At 37.3% G+C, this 9,260-nt stretch overlaps 1 pseudogene; it reads left to right on the top strand.

Annotated features, from left to right (window-relative positions):
* The first annotated feature begins 4,830 nt into the window (after window positions 1-4,830).
* LOC102762007 overlaps window positions 4,831-9,260 on the top strand; it is an 8,896-nt pseudogene continuing 4,466 nt past the window's right edge.

Here is a 9,260-nt window from a genome sequence, read left to right on the forward strand (position 1 = left end):
CAATAATAAAACATCACAATATGCCAGGGCACAACATGTCATTGAGTGAGATTCATTCATGTCCTTCAAGAGGTGGGAATATCTGAAGTAACTCTTACGGGAAGAGAGGAAGGAGAGAAAGGGAAAAAGAAAATTAAAAAAAATAATAACCAGAGGGACAGAGAAAAGAGAATGTAGGGGAGAGAGTGGAGAAACATCTGATTAGAAACAGTCAGAAATATACTCAGACAATGTTGGTTGGTTCAGCTGGAGCCACAGATGCAAAGGGCGAGCCCTTGTCATGGTCAGGATTTCATTATTCTTGTGAATCCCGTTGCAAGAGTCATGCATGTTTATTTTACATCTTTAGAGCATATCTCCCTGGCTCTGTGTCCTAAGACTTTTATCCAAGGACTTTATAAATTTAAAACTAGAAACATGGTTTGAAATAAAGATAGGATGGCTTTCACACATCTTTCATAGAGGATCATTTTCTAAGAATATAAACTTAGAGAGAGCTTTGAACTGATCTGCAGCATAAGCAGGGAGCCCAGAAAATATAAATCAATATAAATGTCTAGCTGATCTTTTTGTTTAAAAAATATTGGTCAAATTTAAATACACATACAGTGCCACTCTATTCTTGAGGTCCAAATCTTTTTAAAACGTATCAAATAAAAATGAAGAGAAATGAAGGCAATATAGAGCATATTTTTATTTATTTTTTCTTAAGGAAATGGACAATTTATACTACTAGAGAAAAGACAATGCAGTGTGTTTGGAGAAAATAGGTTTATGTCAGAGTAAATAAAGATAACTCAGTTGTAGAGAAGATATTGATAAATTCTTACAATAGAAAAGAATACTAGAGCATGCAGTATGAACACAGTTTTCCCTCTCTGAACTGTTTATGTCGCCCTCCAGGTACCAGTAATTCAGGTAGAATGTTCTTCAGCATTTTATATATTACACTTTGATTACAGTTATAGTATTTTGTTAGTGGACATGCTTGGATCACTAATAGACATGGTGTACCATTCTCTCCTAGATTTTAAAACAATTTTTTAAAAAAATATTTTTTATTGATTTTTTACAGAGAAGGAAGGGCGAGGGATAGAGAGTTAGAAAAATTGATGAGAGAGAAACATCGATCAGCTGCCTCCTGCACACTCCCTACTGGGGATGTGCCCGCAACCAAGGTACATCCCCTTGACCAGAATTGAACCTGGGATCCTTCAGTCCGCAGGCTGATGCTCTATCCACTGAGCAAAACTGGTCAAGGCAAAATAATTTTTTACTTGAGAAATTGTAGGTAAAGACGCATACTTACTCAGTATTATATAAATGAAAATGATAACAGTGAAAAAGTATATATTTTCCCCTAAAAACTTACCACACTGAAGAAATAGTTTTTGAAGTATGTAGATAAGCAGAAACCTTGAATTAACTTTTTTGTTGTTTGTATTATTTTTTAAAAATTAGGTTGTGTTTTTTTAAGTATGCTTTATTGATTTTTTACAGAAGAGAGAGTGATAGAGTTAGAAACATTGATCAGCTATTTCCTGCACACCTCTTACTGGAGATGTGCCGGCAACCAAGGTACGTGCTCTTGACCAGAATCGAACCTGGGACCTTTCAGTCTGCAGGCCGATGCTTTATCCGCTGAGCCAAACTGGTTAGGGCTGTATTATTTTTTATTTTTATTTTTGCTTAATTTGCCCTTACTAACTTCAGTCACGCATTCATTTTAGAGTGGTGTTTCCAAAATTATGGTCATCAAAACTAGCCACAGGATATTCCTATGTCATGAATGTGGTAAGTAGACTTCTAAAATGGCTCTACTGATTCTGACCTGCTGGCATTCATGGCCTTGAGTATGGATCTATGTTAACAGACGGAGAATAGGATGAAGATGCAGATGATGGTAGTTGGGCAGAGGGGATGGGGGTCTGTAGGAATCTCCTTTGATGGCTTTAATGTTCATAGTAAGGTAGAAAGTACTGCAATTGGCTGAGAGTGAAGATATATTGGATGATTGAAAAGAAAGAAGGTGTGAAATGGTCAATTATGAGTGGGAGACTACATAGACCAGACAGAAATAGTATGATTGAATGGAAGCATTGAAAGTCCATAGATGTGCAAATTAGATATCTGAGTCTGGGAATTGGAAGAGAGGTCTGAGCTGTATATATAAATTTAGGAATTAAGAACCCATCTGATGAGGAGTGAAATCAGGGACGATAATGAAGTGAGTGCCAGGAATCTGTCTCTCCACCTAGAAACAGTTTTACGGGTATAAAGGAAAACTTCTGTTTTGGAACTCTGGAGTCTGTTTGACTCCAGCACCAGGGGAAAGCGTGGCTGGTGAATTGATGTTAGTATCGTCCATTTCATCCTTCAGTGCAGTAGTGACTAACCCCCACCCACCCCATCCCATGGCAGGCAGCTGTGGACATGACAACCCATGTTTCTTTCTTGGGTTTCTGGAACTGGGGTGGGCAACAGGACCGTGTTTTTTAAATACTGGGGCTGTGTGATGTGATTGCATGTTGTTGTTTCTGATAATTTGGTTCACAAAGAAAGGCAAGTCAACATTGTTTTGATCCCCCTGACTAAAGCAGCTTCTAGGAAATTTGTAAGAACAGCACCTGGTCATTTATTTTTATTTTTTTGACATTCAAAAACAGCCACACGTAGAGGGCATATGGAAGGCCACTGGGCTTGCCCAGGGAAAGATTCAGGCTCAGAAATGACCAGAGGAGGCCTTAAGCTTTCTCCTGTGTTCAGTAACAAAAAGGCTTAACAATATTTCTCAAAGTGATCTACAGACTCAACGTAATCTATATCAAAATTCTAGCAGCCTTTATCACAGAATTGCAAAAGCTAATACTCAAATTCATAAGGAATTGCAAGAAGTCCAGACTAGCCAAAATAACCTTGAAGAAGAATAAAGTTCAAGGAATCACATTTTTTGACTTTCAAACTTATAACAAAGCTACAGTAATTAAAAGTATGTTACTGGCTATGGACAGACAGGCCAGTGAAATAGGGATTTCAGAATGAAACCCTCACATAAATGATCACCAGAGTGTCAAGACCATTCAATAGATAAAAGATAGTCTTTTCCAATAAATAGTGCTGAGAAAACTGGATATCCACATGAAAAATAATGAAGTTAGACCTTTACCTTGCAGTGTAGGCAAAAATTCATTCACAGTAGATTAAAGAAGAGCTAAATCTAGCCCTAGCTGGTTTGGCTCAGTGGATAGAGTGTCAGCTTGTGGACTGAAGGGTCCCAGGTTCGATTCTGACCAAGGGCACATGCTCGTGTTACGGGCTTAATCCCTAGTAGGGAACATGCAGAAGGCAGCCAATCAATGGTTCTCATCATTGATGTTTCTATCTCTCGTTCCCTCTCCCTTCCCTCTGAAATCAATAAAGATATATGTATATATATGAAAATGACTTTAAAAAAAGCTAAATTTGTAAATCTCTTATGAGATAGTATATTGTAAATATTTTTTAATTTGTGTTTTTTATGCTTTCTTTTTTTGTTGTTACTACTTTTTTAAAAAAATATTTTTTTATTGTTGATAGTATTACAGGTATCTGCCATTCCTCCCCCTTTTGCCCTATCCTCCTATCTCCTACCCCCTCCCCCACCCAGGTCTTCACCACCATATTGCCCCTTTCCATTGGCTATGCATGTAAGTATATGCCGCAAACTTTTACGGCTAGGGTTCAGGATCTGAAGAAGGGGCTGTGCACAAATGAAAACACTAGACAAGAAATATGAATTTAGAATGCATGGGGGGCCAGGTGGAAACCTCTCTCTAGTGGAAAAGCTCACTGAAACTGGGTCCTGTCTGCCTTTATTCACTTGAATACACATTTGCCCTTTAGGAATGCATACAGGCATATCATAGGTAATTTGGTAAACAGTACAAGGATTATCAGGTTAGGGAATTGCCTTCAGCCATTTGGCCAGGGTAAGAGATCCCTCTTTTTTTACAGCTGCATAGTATTCTATAGTGTAAATGTCCCACAGCTTTTTTATCCATTCATCTACTAATGTGCACTTGAGCTGTTTCCAAATCTTAGCTATTATGAACAATGCTGCTATGAACATAGGGGTGCATATATTCTTTCTGGTTGGTGTTTTGGGGTTTTTAGGATATATTCTCAGAAGAGGGATCACTGGGTTAAATAGAAGTTCCATTTTTGATTTTTTGAGGAAGCTCTGTACAGGGGTTTCTAGAAGATTCTTAAGTAACCTTAACTCTATATCCAGTACTTTGCTTTCTTCCATTTCTTTCATTTGTGACACATTTCTTTGTCTCTGCATTTTGGTTGCTTCATGTTTGTTTACCTCTAGGGCAATTAGCTGTGAGGACCAATGTACAAAAATCTATGGTGTTCCTATATACTAACAATGAAATTTCAGGGAAGGAAATGAAAAACAAAACAATTTCTTTTGAAATTGAAACAAAAAGAATAAAATACTTGGGAATAAAAGCAACAAAAAATGTGAAGGACCTATACTGAGAACTTCAAGAAATTATTAAAAGAAAGTGAAGAAGACACAAAAATATGGAAAGATACTCTATGTTCATGGATTGGAAAAATCAACATAGTTAAAATGGACATATTATTGAAAGCAACATACAGATTTAATGCAATTACAATCCCAGTGGCATTTTAAAGAAGAAATAGAACAAAGAAGATTATATTTGTATGGAACTACAAAAGACTCTGAATAGCCAAAGGAATTCTGATAAAAAAGAACAAAGCTGGAAGTATTACACTCCTTAACTTCAAATTATACTACAATGCAACAATCATCAAAACAGTATGGCATTGGCAGAAAATCAGACTCAGACTAATGGAAGAGAAATGAAACCACAAGTATGTGAGAAAATGATTTTCAACAAAGAAGCCAAGTACATACAACGGAAAAAAAGAAAGCTTTTTAAATAAAGAGGGGAAATTAGAAAGCCATATGCAAAAATATGAAACTAGACTGCCATTTGTAACCATACACAAAAACTAAGTAAAAATGGTTCTAACTATAAGACCTGAAACAATAAATTACATAGAAGAAAGCATAGGTACTAAACTTATGGACTTTGGTCTTAAGAGGATTTTATAAATTTAACCTCAAAGGCAAGGGAAATAAAGTCTAAATTAACGAATAGGACTATCTCAAGCTAAAAGGCTTCTGCACAGCAAATGAAACTGGCAGCAAAACAAAAATGCAGCAAATGGAATGGGAAAATATATTTGCAAAAAACAGTTTTGACAAGGGTTAATATCCAAAATATATAAAGAACTCATACAACTCAACAACAACATAAACAAACAATCCCATTAAAAAATGGGCAGAGGACATGAACAGACACATACAAATGGCCAAAAGATATATGAAAGAAGCTAAACTTTACTAGCTATTACAGAAATACAAATCAAAACTACAATGAGATGCCACTTCACACCTGTTAGAATGTCTATTATCAACAAGACAAATAATAACAAATGCTGGAGAGGGTGCGGAGAAGGAGGAACCTTCATTTGCTGCTCCTGGGAATGTAAAGCGCCATAGCCACTACGGAAAACAGTATGGAGTTTCCTCAAAAATTAGTACCCAGCAATCCCTCTTGTGGATATCTACCTAAAAATTTTAAAAAATATATTTTTATTAATTTCAGAGAGGAAGTAAGAGGGAGAGAGAAATAGAAACATCAATGATGAGAGAGAATCATTGATTGGTTGCCTCCTGCATGCTCCTCACTGGGGATTGAGCCCGCAACCTGGGCATATGCTCTTGACCAGAATTTAACCTGGAACCCTTTAGTCCACAGGTTGACGCTCTATCTGCTGAGCCAAACCAGCTAGGGCTACCTAAAAAATTTTAAAGCATTAATTTGTAAATATATATGTATTCCTGTGTTCAATGTAGCATTATTCACAGTGTCCATGACATGGAAACAACTAAAGTGTCTTTTGATAGATGGTTGAATAATGTGGTACAAACAGGGTGTCCCAAAAATGTATATACAGTTTAACAGCTGATAGCTCGATGGATGTTTTTTTCTTTTAAGATTTAACCCATTGGGATTAATAATTATTTAAAGTGTACATATATTTTTGGACACCGTGAAATCCTGCCATTTGAGACAATATGAATGGAATTTGAGAATACCATGCTAAACAAAATAATTCAGATGGAGGAAGTCAAGAACTATATGATTTCACTCATATGTGGGAAATAAAACAAAGCAACAAATGAACAAACAAAATAAACAAAAACGTATAGGCACAGAAAACAGTATTATGGTTATGAATGAAGAAGGTTTGGGAGGAGGTAGTAAATGGTAAAAGGGGGTCACATATATGGTGATGGAAATAGATTTGACTTTCAGTGGTGAACATACAATGTAATTACATAGAATGATCCTATATAATAAAGAGGTAATATGCAAATTGGCCAACACTCCAACACACAAGATGGCCACCACAAGATGGCCAACAGGGGAGGGCAGTTGTGGGCAGTCAGGCCAGCAGGAGAGGACAGTTGGGGGCAATTGGGTCTGCAGGGAGGGCAGTTAGGGGCAACCAGGCCTGCAGGAGAGGACAGTTGGGGAGGACCAGGCCTGCAGGGGAGGGCAGTTGGGGGAGACTAGGCCTGCAGGGGAGGACAGTTAGGGGTGACCAGGCCAGCAGAGGAGAGCAGTTAGGGGCAATTGGGCCAGCAGGGGAGCAGTTAGGCGTCGATCAGGCTGGCAGGGGAGTGGTTAGGGGGCTGGCAGGCAGAAGCAGTTAGGGGCAATCAGGCAGGCGAGCAGTTGGGAGCCAGCAGTCCTGGATTGTGAGAGGGATGTCCTACTGCCCGCTTAGGCCTGATCCCACTAAACCAGCATTCGACATCCCTCAAGTGGTCCCAGATTGGAGAGGGTTCAGGCTGGGCTGAGGGACACACACACCTCTCCCTGCCCCCGCATGAATTTTGTGCACTGGGCCTCTAGTGTATTACATAATTGTGCACTTGAAATCTGTATTATCTTATTAACCAATGTCACCCTAACAAATTTAAATAAAAATAATTTAAATGTTAATAAGTGGGTGATCTCTTGGTGGAGAAATTATATGCAATTTTTATTTTGTGCTTTCTTCAATCCATATATTCTAAAAATTCTAGAATAGCCTGTTTGGCTTAGTGGATAGAACATCAGCCTGTGGTCTGAAGGGGCCCAGGTTTGATTCTAGTCAAGGGCACATGCCTGGGTTGCGGGCTTAGTCTCCAGTAGGGGGCGTGCCAGAGGCAGCTGATCAATGATTCTCGTCATTCATGTTTCTCTCTCTCTCTCCCTTTACCTTCCTCTCTGAAATCAATAAAAATATATTTAAAAATTCTAAAATATACAGGTATTACTTTCAAATAAATAATTTAAGCCCAATAGGTATGCACAGTCTTGGAATACACATTTTATTATGAACAGAAATCACAACAGAAATACATTTTTGCCCTTCTCACAATCACCAACTCGATTTCAATTATCAATAAATGCTTTGAAATTTTACACTCCATTCTCTCTGATGGTGATTCAGTTTTCTTATTCATCTCTCCAGAAATTGTATCTCTTTAATAGGCATCCTAATAAAAGTGTGTAAACACATACTCATAAATACACACATTATTCCTCCTTAGCTTTTCTTTTAGTCTCTGATCTCACAAATTTTAATCATTTCTTTAAAGCTTCCTTTAATTACATTGTCCATAATTACAAGACATCAGATATCCCTTCCTTTTTAAGTTTCAGCAAATTGAATTACATTCTGTTAGGTTTGATTTAAAAAATGGAATAGGTTCTATAACTATAATACTATAAACAAAAAGATACTATAAAATTTCCAGATTATTTATAAGGTCAACTATTTTAATTTTCAAATTATATTATTTAAGATAAATGTGTTTTTCTCCAATGTTATTAGCTAATCCGTTTAAAACCTCTAAAGTAGTTAATAATAATTCAGTGCAGAAATAAAATAAAGATCACACTTTTCCATTTCCCCTTTTATTCAAAATCCCTAGGAATGACAGGGAAAAAATTAAAATGTATAATTGTGCTGGAAAGCAAGAGAGGATATCATTGATGAAAAAATACTTCTAATAAAGCCCTTAAGAGACAGAAAGCAGATAGAACTGGCTGAGGAAAAAGCCATAGCAGAACTAACACAGAAAAGAGATGCTGTGAAAATTGAATGCTCTGAAACGATGGATACCAGGTGAACTGACCCTCCTCCTTCCCCAAAGACCCTCTCCCCCATTTGTCAAATAGAGGACAGCAGAGGCCTTTGCTGCAGGTTGTAAAAGTGAGGTTGGACAGGTAAGCTGGAGAGACAGGGCAGTGCCCTTTGCAAACGACGTCAACCAGTAACACATCTTGCTCCCCAGTCCCCAAATTTGGAGAGTAACCTCAAATACAAGACCCAAACCAAGAATTGCCAAATATGTGAGGAAATCCAGTATCACAAAACAGGTGTACTAAAGTCATCAACAGAACCTAAAACCTGAGAAAAAATTCTTACTGGAGCAAATAAAAGGAGGCTTTAATAAAAATGAAATTAATATTCTCAATGATATAACAAATAAAAAAGAACAGCAATTACAACAAAGCAATATTAGATCTTAGAAATAAAAAATACTACTATTAAAATAAAACTCAATACGTGGGCTGAATGATAGAATGGACACAATTGAAGAGTATGTTAATAAGCTGGAAATCACACTGACTAGCTTACCCTAAATGCAGTGCAATAGACTACATGGGTTGGAAAATGAAATAAAAGTTAAGGCTAGAGAGAAAGTCCCAGAAAGTCTTGCATCCATGAAATTGAGTTCCAAGGAGAAAAAAGAGAGAGGCAGAGCTGAAAAAAACAAACAAAAGTAATGATACGAGAAGTTTTCAAAAACATAAAAAACCCCCAATTCTTTAGATTTAAAAGATTACTGAAAATTGAGTAATATGAAAAACAACCATAGATATCTACACTAATAAAAGAGAAAAATGGTAATTGGCATACGACACTACCCTTTTCATTGGTTAATCAGGGCTATATGCAAATTAACTGCCAACTAAGATTGGCAGTTAACTGCCAACAAGATGGCGGTTAATTTGAATATGTAGGCACAATGCAGGGAGGTGAAAGGGAAAGCAGGAAGAAGCCCCCTGCCACTGACAGTGATCGGAAACCCAGGGGGGAGCTAAGAGCTGGGGGGCAGG

This window comes from Myotis davidii, unplaced genomic scaffold, assembly GCF_000327345.1.
Source record: "Myotis davidii unplaced genomic scaffold, ASM32734v1 scaffold252, whole genome shotgun sequence".
In the NCBI taxonomy this organism is placed as follows: Eukaryota; Metazoa; Chordata; class Mammalia; order Chiroptera; family Vespertilionidae; genus Myotis; species Myotis davidii.